The sequence below is a fragment of the Petaurus breviceps genome, unplaced genomic scaffold (genome assembly GCF_028583685.1).
Source record: "Petaurus breviceps papuanus isolate PSGF00001 unplaced genomic scaffold, PetGlider_PUasm1.0 224, whole genome shotgun sequence".
NCBI classification, from domain to species: Eukaryota; Metazoa; Chordata; class Mammalia; order Diprotodontia; family Petauridae; genus Petaurus; species Petaurus breviceps.
The window spans coordinates 4284607-4297586 of NW_027185887.1; the positions used below are offsets into that span (position 1 = coordinate 4284607).

Genomic DNA, 12980 nt, shown 5'->3' on the forward strand with positions numbered 1-12980 from the left:
AAGATAGATTTCTATTACCAAATGAGTATGTGTGTATTTTTTCCTCTTTGAACCAATTTAGATGTGAGCACCGACCCCCCTCCCCCATTTTCCTCACAACAAGTTCTTCCTTGTATGTACATCTTTTATGTGAGATAATCTTCCCCATTCTTCATCTCTCTTCCCCCTTCTCCCAGGACATCCCTCTTTCTCACCTATCTATTTTTCTTACACCATCCTAGCAAAATCAACTCTTTCCTGCATCCTTTTTCTATGTAGAATCCTTCTAATAGGCCTAAAAACGATAGAAGTTACATTTATTGTTTTCTCATATAGTAAAGTAGTTTAACCTTATTGAGTCCCTTATTGTTTCTCTTTCATGTTTACCTTTTTATGCTTCTTTTGAGTCTTGTATTTGAAAGTTAAATTTTTTATTCAGCTCTGATTTTTTTTCATCAGAAATGCTTGAAAGTTCCTTATTTCATTAAATATCTATTTTTCCCTTGAAAAAGAAAGCAGGTGCTATTTTTTCAGTTCCATTTTACAGATGAAGAAACTGAGGTAGACAGGTGAAGTAGCTTGCCCAGCATCACATAGCTAGTAAGTGTATGATAATATTACAATGGGGATCCTTTTGAAGCTTACATTAGGAGGTGAGGCAGAGAGAGCACTGAACTAGTTATCAGGAAGACTTTATTTCAAAACTTGCCTCAGGTATTGCAGATCACTTGCCTGGCTAGTGTTTTAAACTCTCTGAGTCTTAGTTTCCACATCTGAAAAATGGGGATAATAATCACGCCTACCCCACAGTATTATTATGAGGTTAAAATGAGGTATCATATGTAAGATATTTTATAAGCCTAAAATGCCATAAGCAAATTCATTGATATAACAATAGCTAATATCATAATAACTAGCATTTTTATAGCAACTTAAGGTTTGTAGAGCAGTTACAAAGATTATCTCATTTTATCTTCCCAACAGCCTTGGTCTGTAAGTGCTATTATCAGTTTCATTTCACAGATGAGGAAACTGAGAGATCTTAGAGGTTAAGTAATTTGACCAAGGTCATATAAACAATAAATGACTGAAGTCATATTTGAGCTCAGATCACCCAGACTCTGGGTGCAGTGCTCTATATACTATACCATCTAGTGTCTTTCTTGTAGCTATAAGAAATTAAAGACATCAATAGATATTAAAAATGTTTAGCTATGCTCAAAGATGGAAGAGATATAATTGGTTATAAAATAAAAATAGGATGCTATGGAACTTTGCTCTGAAGGAAAATGACATTTCATAGAATATCCCTCGCTATCATTGTTGTTAAAAGAATATTAGACTGCAGCGTGAGGTTTAGCTTAAAATATGAAGTATGCAGGGTGGCTAGGTGGGGCAGTGAAGAGAACACTGCCCCTGGAGTCAGGAGGACCTGAGTTCAAATCTGGATTTGGACACTTAACACAAAAAACTAGCAATGTGACCCTGGGCAAGTCACTTAACCCCAACTGCCTTCCAAAAAGCAAAAAAAAAAAAAAATGAAGCATGCTTAGTCACAGCAAACAAAATTGAAGGAAGAAGTTAGCCTATTGACCAATGGAATTCTGATCAACACAATAACCAACCACAATTCCAAAACATTCATAAAAAACATGCTTTATATTTCCACATAGAGAGCTGATGGGCTCAGGATGTAAACTGAAGCATATTTTCATTTGCTTCTTTCTTTTTTTTTGTGGGGGACAAGACTTATGTTGAGATTTGCTTTGCATGACTACATATTTGTAACTTTTTTTGTAGTTGCCTTATCAATGAATGGAGGAGTAGGAGGGAGAAAATTCAGAATTTAAAATCAAATTAAATTGAAAATAGTTTTTAAAAATGAAACTTTTGGATTCAGTTTTTATATGTAAATATAGCAACAAAGAAGATGTACTATATATTATAATCTAGAGATAAATTTGGTCTTATAGATATTATTTAGACATGTAGGATAAGATTCAATGCTGGAATATGTCTCTGGAAGGATATAAGTTATTCAAAAGGAATAGGGTAGGCTTTTTTGTTTGCCAAGTTCCTTATATTCTTTTTAATCTTTCCTTTAAATGCAGTCCTATGTTGGTAAAAGAAAAAGGATGTGATGCTAAATATTAAGAAAATATACTCAAACCGGGAAATCCAGAAGCCAGAAGGAGGAAGAAAAGTGGACAGTTTTTGTGTAAGATCGATCGAGGTAGAAACAGAAAAAAAAATATTGTCATAGCAATATATACATAATACAGTCTGCTTGTACAGAAAAAGGAAATAAATGAGGAATTTGTGATGCAGTTTGAAAGCTTCACATAAAGGCATAACACAATAGTGATGAGTGATTTCAATTACTGGAATATTTGTCAAAGCTCTCTCTCAGCCTAACGCAGAGCAACTAATAAGTTTCTTAACTTTTTAAGTGATAGACTCATACTTCAAAAGGTGGAGGAAAAAATGAGAAGAAATTATATTCTGGATCATATTCTCACTAACAGAGGAGGACTTTTGGTTAGAATGAAAATAATGAGAACTTTGGGAACAAGCAATCCATCTTTCTAAGAATTTTCAATAGATAAATAGTGACAAGACCTGATATGCAACCTAGATTCAAAGAGAAAGACTTCAAAACTTACAGAGAAATGTTAGGTAAGATGCTGTAGCTTAAAATTCTGTAGGAGAAGTCAGTTCAGGAGGAATAGGAAAATCTTAAGAATGACATTCTGAAGACTCAAAATGAAGTTTGGAGGAGAAAGGGACAGTCTAGGTTACCTTGACAGTAATAGGAAATTTATAAGGGGCAGGAAGGTGTGGGGAAAAGATGATGATTTCAATTTTAGATACATTGAGTTGAAGAATTCTATGAGCTGTCCAGTCCAAGATGGGCAATAGGAAGTTGAATGTAAGGCTGGAGGTCTGGTCAGGTAGATTTGAGAATCATCATCTTAGAGATGGTAATTAGGGGAGCTAAAGAGATGGTTAAATGAAATAGTATAGAGGGAAGAGAAAGAGGCCTAGATCATACCCCTGTGAGAAACTTAGAATGAGAGGGCATGACTTAGATAAAGATTCAAAAAGGAAAATGAAGAGTGGTCAGGTTGTTAGGGGAGCATGGTTTCCTAAAAACCTAGAGAAAACAGTACTTAAGAGGAGAAGATGATCCAAAGTGTTAAAGGCAGCACAAAAGTTCAGGAGAAGAATGATCGAGAAAAGAACATTGGATTTGGCAATTGAGAGATCAATGGTAACTTTGGAGAGAGTTGTTTTAGTGTTATGATAAGGTTGGAAGTTGGGATTATAGGAAGTTAAGAAGAAAACGAGAGGATGGGAAGTGAAGACATCTATTGTAGATGACCTTTTCAAGAATTTTTGCCACAAAGGGTAGAAAAGAAAGAGTATGAGAATTATTTGGGATAGAATGATCAAATGAGGCTTCTTTTTTTTGAGGTTGGGGGAAGATATGGGCATATTTGTAGGCATTAATGAAGGAACTAATGGACAGGGAAAGATTGAAGATATATGAGAGTGAGGATGACAGCTTCAGAATAACTAAAGCTCAGAATGAATTGAAGCTGCTAAGGAAAGCTAAGGACAAAAGAAAAAGACCTTTTAGCTATCATTGGCAGATTACTACAACTTAGAGTTGATAGGACAATGATGACCAACAATGGAGAGAAGGTAGATGAGCTCACCTTTAATTTTCACATTTTTTTCCCTTACCCAAGATAATGATCATTGGGAAAGAAAGGCTAGAACAAAAATGGTGAAGGAGTGGATGCCCAAGATAACTAGGTAGATAGTAAGAGAGTACTAGAAGTCTTTTACTGACTGGAAATATATATACTCTATTCCTGTGTACCTTTCCTGTGATTGACTGGTTTCTCTCAGAATCTCCATTTTAAGGAAAACACTAAGGCCAACCATATCTTCATTCCCTTCTGGTCTCTACTCTTTACTCTCTGGACTGGATTTTCTCTACCATGTCCTTGCTTTGGTGCATATCCCTCTCAGCACTTACCCCTGCCCCTAGACCCCAACACTTTTCAATTTCCAATATGTGTGTTTAACTCCTTGAGAGCAGGCACTGTCTTTCTTTCTGATTGTATTTTTATTCCCAACACTTGGCATAATGCCTGGCACATAATAAGCCCTTAATAAATGATTCCTAACTTGACTTGAGGCACTCAAGTTATTAGGCCCAAATAAACTACATACTAAGTTGCTGAAGGAAAAGGAAGATGTGATTGTTGAGTCATTGTCAAATATCTTTGAAAAACCATGGTGAGTGGGTAAAGTCCTCCCAAGGCAGAGAAATGCAAATGGTCCAATTTTTTAAAGGGAAGAGGAAAATAGTTATCCTTTCCACATTGCAGGGGTTAGGGGTATGGTGTCCTATGATCTGGAATATCCACATACAATTTTTCTGGCCCTCCCTTCTTACCAAAGAAGAAGTCTGAATTTTTTCTTTTTCTTTTATGGGGTGTTTACAGTATCTTATTGTAAAATTTGGGTTAAGTATTTGGTCATAGGCTCTGTATTGTCTACTGTTTCCTCAAAGCTTCCAAAAAATTCTCATTTAATTTCTTATGCTTACATGCAATATATTGAAACTGTGATGGGGAAAGTCACAATGTTGAAGAGATAACTATAGAATTTACAAATTACAAGTTAGCAAGCTTATCTTCTGTTCCTGACAAAAATTTAATGCATGTAGTTAAATGGATATTTAGTGACTATCTAGAAAGCCAAATGGAGGTCTTTCTTTTAAACTTAAAAAAAAATTAATTTCTTGTTACATTATAAATTCCAAACTGTTTTCCTCCTTCCCTATCCTACACAAGAAAAAGTCAAACACACATACACACACACACACACACACACACACACACACACACACCCCATACTATGTATCCTTGTATTTATCAGTCTTTCTCTAAAAGTGGATAGCATTTTCCTTCATAGGTCCTTTGTAGTTGATTTGACTATTTGTAATACTCAGAATAACTTAGTTCTTCACAACTGTTTTTCAAAAAGTATTGCTGCCAGACCAACATTCTCTTGGTTCTGCTCATTTTACTTTTCATTATTTCATGAAAGTCTTCCCGTGTTTTTTCTAAAGTCAGCCAGGTCATATTTTCATACAGCACAGTAGCATTCCATCATAATCATAAGCCCTAACTTGTTTAGCCATTCCCTTGCTCATGGGCATCCCCTCAATTTCCAGTTCCTTGCCACCACAAAAAGAGCTATTATAAATATTTTAGAAAATGCAGGTTCTTTTCCTTTCCCCCTGATCCTCTGGGGAAACAGACCTAATACTAGTATTGCTGGGTCAAAGCATACATACACTTTTATAACTCTTTGGGCATAATTCCAGATTGCTTTCTAAAATGGCTGGATCAGTTCAAAGTTCCACCAGGGGTGAATCAACATCCCAATTTTTCCATACCGCCTCGAACATTTGTCATTTTCTTCTATCATTTCATTCAATCTGATAGGTGTAATGGGAAAGTCTGAAAGAGCCAATATGCTATTAGAGACACTATGGGGTCCCAATTGGGGAAAAACCATAGACTACAGTAATAAGTGAAAAGTGATAAAAACGTAAACTCTGTGAAATGTGAAAGCCTGAACATGGTTACCTGTTAAAAAAATCACAATTTAGATGCTGAATCATAATTTAGAGACTGAGTCAAGACTTAGATATTATGACCTGTGAAAGCCATAACAAGAATACTGTGAGCCATATGTGACCAGTATATGATCAAGACACAAACTTATGTTTGGGTATAACATTGACTTAACACCAAAGTTCATTACCAAGTAGAAAAACAAAAATATCCACCTATCAGCAGTGATGCACTTTCTAGCTCCTCCTCCTATTGTTTGTTTTCTATAATTGTCATGGGGATTTTTGGAGTTCTTTGGCAGGGATTCACTGACTGATCTGGCTGCTGCTACAGACTGAGAATGATTAATATCTTGGCAGGGATCAATCATACTGTCCCAAATGTAAATAACCCAAATTGATTAAACTACTACCTATTATCAGTCTGGAACTCCTTGACCTCTTCATCTGGTATCAAACTTGTCCAACTGTTTGGGAGGGAGATGCAGGATTCCGTAGGTGGGGGAATTCTGGACCTTATAGACGCTATATGGCTATGGTAATTCTGTTATGAAATCATCCACAAGTATTTTCTCAGAGCATTTCTATAGAGAATCTATTACCTCTAAAGACAAGGACTGAGGTGCTCAATTCCATTGAATGTGAAAAGCAGGAAGAATTTTGCAATGACCTTTACTGAATGTGAAATATTTGTTTCTGCCTAGTGCCTATTATTTACGCTCAGTTTGCAGGTTGACCTCCTTCCTAGAAGAGAAGGTAAAGGGGCTCGAGGAATGCATTTCTACTCCCTGGTTGTCATGGAAAACAGACCATTTCTTAATATCTGTTTAGAAATCTGAGATGAAACTTAAGAAGGATAATTGTTAAACTCCAACCTGAATTAAAATAATCACCTTCACAAGTCCAAGAAGGAGCAAGTGTGAACTGACAGCAACTTGTCTGAAAACAATCTGGAGGTTTTAGTGAACCACAAGTTCAAAAGAAATAAACAATATGATATAGTAGCCAAGTAAAATAATGTAATCTTAAGCTGCATTTATTGAAGCATAGCATGCAAGAATAAGAAGGTAACAATCCTAGTCAGACTACACACGGAGTATTGTGTATTGTGTTCACTTCCAGATATTGAACTTTAGGGAAGATATTGATAAGCTAGAGAACATCAAGAGAAGGGCAGCCAGGATGATAAGATCAAAACATGTGTATTGGTTGGAAGAACTGTAAATACTTCACCTGTAAGAGAGAAAATTTAGGGGAATGTAGTTGTGATCTTTAATGTATTTGAAAGACTGTCACAGAAAAAAGAATAGACTGTCCCCAAAGGCAGAATAAAGGGCAATGTGTGAGATATGCAAAGAAGCAACCTTAAACTTGGTCTAACGAAAAAAAAAATCCCACTACTTAGAGCTATCTAAAAGGAGAATGGATTGACTCTTAGAGGTGGGGAAATGCCTTTCACTAGACATCTACTATCAATAGCTTGAGGACTTCTTTGTATATTGTATAAGGAATTCTAGTTTAGGTATGGGTTGAACTACTTGGACAGTGAGGTTATTTTTAGAGTACCTTTGAGACTGTGTATTGATTATTGTGTGAGGCAATCTACTTTATCCATCTATATATTCTTTCCTTTCCTTCTGTCCTTAAAAAATGCTCAATAATCCTTCCCCTTACCCAATTCCTGAACTTATTGTACTTGTAAATTCTATCAAAAATTGACTTCATAGAGAGTTGGGAACTCATCCACACTAAAACATAAATAAGTTCAGTGGGCTTAGAATTTTATAAATATTTAAGCTCTTAATGGAATATCATACATCCATAAGCAGGTTTCTATTATACATAGTGTAATATTTAACAAATATTTATTAAATAAATATTGAATGGATAGTCAGGTAAACTCTTGCAAATATACTAAGAGTACAAGAAGTAGGGAGGTAATCTATTTTGTCCCCAAGTGAGTTTGCTTCTCTTGAGCTTCATGAATTATAGATCTGATCAAGTATGTTATTTCCTCATATATGAACAGAAAATTGACTATAGCTTGGTGAGCCCTCACTCATAAAGCTGGAGAATAATTGTAAAGGGGACCTGACCACAAACACAGTAGCAACAGTACATTCTGATTGCTGAATCTTTTCAATATCTCTGGGGAAAGGGGAGACAATTATATTTTCTGTGATACCGTAAATTGGAATGAGAGTTGAATATTGATGGGAACAGAGGTGATGTGAGAGACTTGATGTTGGTTGGTTGGTTGTTGTCCATTCTCAAATAGGACCAAAATGACATCACTGTGTTGGAGTCAAGTTGCAGTGTGTCTGACTATGACTGATCAGACCAGTTTGGGCATGGAAGGCTCTACCACAGGTTGGGCACAAATAGTCATTTAGAGCATTTAGAGTTGAGATATCTTTATATTTGTGCATCTCATGTTTCTTTTGAGCTGCTATAATTTTGCTTTGCTCACATAGCACAGTGCCTTCTTTCATGGGGGCATGCCATGCTGGGCAGTCCTTTACAAGTATCTCCCTTGCCATGCAATTGATTCCAAAGTTCTTCAGAGAGACTCTGAGAATGTCCTTACATCACTTCTTCTGATCTCCATGTGAGCACTTGCCTTGTGTGAGTTCTCTGTAAAATAGTCTTTTAGGCAAACATATGTCTGGCATTTGAAAAAAGGGCCAGTCCTCTGGAGTGCTCTCTGCAGTAGGGTTTGAATGCTTGGCAGTTTAGCTCGAGAAAGGACCTCAGTATTTGGTACCTTGTCAGGTGATCTTCAGAACCTTCCTAAGATAATTCAAATGGAAACAATTCAATTTCCTGGCATGCCACTGGTATACTGTCTGGGTTTCACAGTCATACAACAATGAATTGGGCAAAAAGGCTCTATAGCCCACCAGTTTGGTAGGCAATCGAATACTGCATCTCTCTCTCACACTCTCCTTTGGAACTTCCCAAACACTGAGCTATCTCTGGCAATGTGTGTCAACCTCATCATCTATGTGGACATCCCTGGAAAGTATACTTCCAAGGTAAGTGAACTTATCTACAGCATTCAGTATTTCTCCATTTGCTGTAATTGATGGTTGTACATATGGATAATATGGTGCTCACCAGCCAAGAACCTGTGGTTTCTTGATATTAATTTTTTATGCCAAAATTAGCACAAGCAGTAGAGAATCAATATGTATTCTGTACATCTTGGCCTCGGAGGCTGCACTGAGTGATCTGAGAGCAAAAAATCATGCACCAAACTCTCCCTCCACTTTAGTCTTGGCTTGTAGCCTTTTTAAGTTAAATAAATTTCCCTTCAGAGCTGCAGCTGACCTTGATTTTCTGACCTTGTTTTCATCTTCATTGAAGTCTTCTGACAACACTGCTGAAAACAACATGCTAAAAAACATGAAAGCAAGCACAAAGCCCTCCTTCACTCCGCTGGTGACTGGAAAAGCATGAGAGCACTCTCCATTATCCAGAGCCTGTGTAAGCATCCCTTTATGAAACTGACCTACAATACTGATGAACTTCTCTGGGCACATACATTTTGCCACAATTTTCTATACATTCTCATGACTGACAGCATCAGATGCCTCAGTCAGAGTGACAAACATTGTGTACAGACATCTATTCTTCTGCTTCAGTTCAGTGAGAAGACAGCCCTGTGGCCTCCACCCCTTGTGGTTCTGACTGGAGCTAGCAGTGTATCTTGCCCTTTGTCACTTGCCTATCAACACAGCACTTTGAGGTAGGTAAAAAGATATGAATGTTTTTTGCTTTGTGCAAAATTGGATTGAAGTGAGGCAGAATTGTGCAAAGTCATCAGCCTTGCTCTCTCTTCCAGAGTCATCAAAGTCCAGTGGCAAGACAGAGGTCAAGATGTCTGGTGATGGCTCAGGATGCAGTGGATGACCTTGGCATCTTTGATATCTAACCAAACTCCAAGCACTCCACATCACCTGCTTCAGCCACCTTTATGGCTGTTGGAACAAATTGTTCTCATGCACCTATTCCACCAGAGGAAGTCTTCATGTACTTGGAGTAGACACCCCATAACTCACTGAAGGATTTGAGACCTCTCAGTTACCCTCAACCTGGTTTAGTCTGTCTGCTGAGATGGTTTCCTTGGGTGTGGCTGCTGTGCATGCTACTGCTTCTTGGAGCCACAGGTGAGAATTTGGTGGACAAGTGGACACCAAAGGTGGAAAGCAGTCCTGAAAAAGACTTGGAAGTCCTCACATCAGAGATACTGGTCTTCTCTGGACACACCCTACACTGTGTGGCCTCCATAGGAAGGAGATGCTGTCAATGGCAAAAGATGTAAAAATGGCAACCTTTGAAAATAGACCAAATTTTGAGTTACATAAATATTCTTGTTAGAGTATTTATTGTTGTATTTATCTGTAAACATTTTGTATCCTTCTATTAGGGGAAGTCTGACTCAGGCAGGTACCACAGATTTGATATGGGTATGAAACATGGCAGTCATAAGTCACCTAAAAATTAAGAAAAGGAGGTTTTCTGATAAGGAGGTTTCATAATATAGAAACGATATTCAACAAGGATACTTTAGTACTTAGCTTGAGTTGGGTTGACTCCCCTTATCTCTATATGGAAATGTGTCTAGTCAGCAAGTCAGGGTGTGGTCACTTGGACAATCTTTGGACAGACATCCACCAAATACAATGGGGCCAACTCAAACATTAATGGACTTTTCCATGTCAACATAACCAGATGTTATGACCCAATTTAACCCTTGCTTAGACTCTTCCCTACCTCTTGACTAACCCATGATGCAGGAGAGTGGGAGCAACCCTGATAAATATTGGTCCTATCACACCTCACACCTCCCAGTAACATGGAGCTCCTAGAGTTTAAGGCCTGTTATCTTTTATTCCTAGCACAGGGCTTAGTATACATTAAACACTTAATAAATGATTCTTAGGTTGAATAGAGGATTATTCAATAGGTGCTTTTACTAAATATCATTATCTACCTTGAGTTGAATATGGCCTTCCTTTTGAAAATCAAATAACAATTTTAACAAGAAGTTTTGGTAATTAATTGAAAGACATATTACTTTCACATTCCCATTAGAATGCAAGCTCCTTGAGGTCAGTGGCTATTTTTCACTTTATCTTTGTAACCCTGGTGTCCCTATGGTGCCTTACACACAGTGTAAGAAATGCTCCTTGAAACAGATTGATTGGATTGTCTATCTGTTGGATCACTTATTTTTCCATGAGGTTGATGAACTGAATAATTTGCAAGACTGGGAATCTTTATTCAGATCAGCAATTCACATTCCTCAAATCTCAGACTTTGGGTGGGCCTTTTGTGGAAGAGGGGAAGGATGGAGGAGAGAAGACAAGGCAAGGCCAACCCACCTCCCTGGACATCCCTTCCATCCCTAATCCTGTCTCAGGCCACTGGATAAAGAAGGGAATAGGCAAAAGGGAATGCCAAGAAGGGAGGGACCGAGGGAAAAAGAGGTCCCTGCCAAGGAGAGGCCTACCCAGATGTGTGGCTCTCAAAGTCCATCTGTGGCCAGGACAGCAGCCACCATAGGCCCCTCCCTATAAATTAAATCCCCACAGTAGCAAGGCTGGGGATGGAGGGAGCAGGAAGAACAACCTTGTAGAAGAGAAATTGGTCCCATGTCAGCTCCTTTCAAGGCAGTGCCCTGAACCCTGGCCTAAAGAATGGCTATATGGGTGCAAAATTCCCAAATGAGATGACAAACCAGGGTGGGAGAAAGAACAGGAATGTTGAAGGAATCAGTACTCCCCAGTTTTGGTCCAGGAGAAGGGAGGATGGGAGGGGGGTCGGTCCAGTTTTGCTGATTTGGGGAACAGGGAGTGTATTACAGTAAATTCAAGGTGAGAAGGCATTGCTCAGCACCTGTAGCCACAACAGGAGAAGCAGTGCCACCAATGGATAGGAGTAGGCAGGGAAGAGGAAAAACTGGAACAGAAGGGGCTTGAGAGTTCCACAGGCTTCCTAGGAATGTCACTGCTAGAAATATATTAACCATTCAAGGGAGAGTGAGGAAGAGTGGTGATCAGAGGATCTGGATGGCATCCCATATTCAGTCATGCCTGACTGAGAGGCCCCACGGTTGGTGCCCATCTGTAGCCTGATGACATTCTTGCCCTTCTGCAGTTGGTTATCTGTGAAATTTTGGGGATTCTCCTTGGACTTCTTAGGGAACCAGTTAGGATCTCCAGAGAAGAACCCATCACCCCGAGCCACTGCCAACTCACCCAGGTTCATCAGTGTCTGCTGCACACATGCCATATTCTTTCCTTCCCAGAGGTCCACAGTTTGGAAGATATCAGTGGCATTGATGCTGTAGCACTCTACTGCCTGCAGGAACTGGGAAATCTGTTCCATCTGTTTGAAGGCCATGCCTGAAACCTGGATCTTCTTTACTGGGCCTGGCCTTCAGGGTATAGCCCATTGATGAGCTCACGCAGCACCGTGCCATCTTTGAGCCAGTTTTGGAAATTCTCTCGCCCAGGCTGGGGCCGCCCAACATCCCTGCGGCACTGTGTGGTAATCCACTGAATGATAATCTGCTCCAGATCAGCATCATACTGCTTCTCGATTTTCTGCTGTACCTCCCGGCTCAGTCCATAAGCAGGTGCCCTGTTGGCCATTCTGAAATGGTGATGCAGGTGTCTTTACCGTGGAGTGGTGAATGGAGAGTGTAATGGGCTGGATCTCGGCGCTCAGTAAGTGGCCAAGAAAACTTTTTAAGACTCTTCCTCATTGGGTTTGTGATGTTGGTTTATAAAGAAACATATCATAGAGAATGTTTGACATTTTCCATTTATTTTTAAAATTAAAATTTTTATATACATATATTAAGCAATTGGGGTTAAGTAATTTGCTCAAGTTTACACAGCCAGTTATTTCTGGGTGTGGTGCTAAGTATCTGAGCCCGGATTTGATCCCAGGTCATCCTGACTCTGGGGCCGGTGCTCTTACTCACTGAGCACTGAGCCAGCTGACTGCCCCTAAGAACATGGGGTTAAGTAACTTGCTCAAGGTTACATGGCCAGTTGTTTCTGGGTGGGTGCTAAGTTTCTGAGCCCTCATTTGATCCCAGATCATCTCAACTCTGGGGCTGGTGCTCTTACTCGCTGTGCTACCTGGCTGCCCCAAAATTTATATTTTAATGAACAGAAATTATTTCTTTGCTTTCCACTCTTTACTCCTTTGGAGAAAATAGAAAAAATCCTTATAAAAATATGGATAACTAAGCAAAACAAGTTCCTCTATGGCCTATGTCTATTACACACACACACACACACACACACACACACACACACACACACACACA

The 12980-nt window shown here is 38.9% G+C and overlaps 1 pseudogene; it reads right to left on the reverse strand.

Moving 5' to 3' along the window:
- Positions 1 to 11436: 11436 nt before the first annotated feature.
- On the reverse strand, positions 11437 to 12372 carry LOC138166451 (transgelin-2 pseudogene; annotated as a pseudogene).
- Between the last annotated feature and the right edge of the window lie 608 nt (positions 12373 to 12980).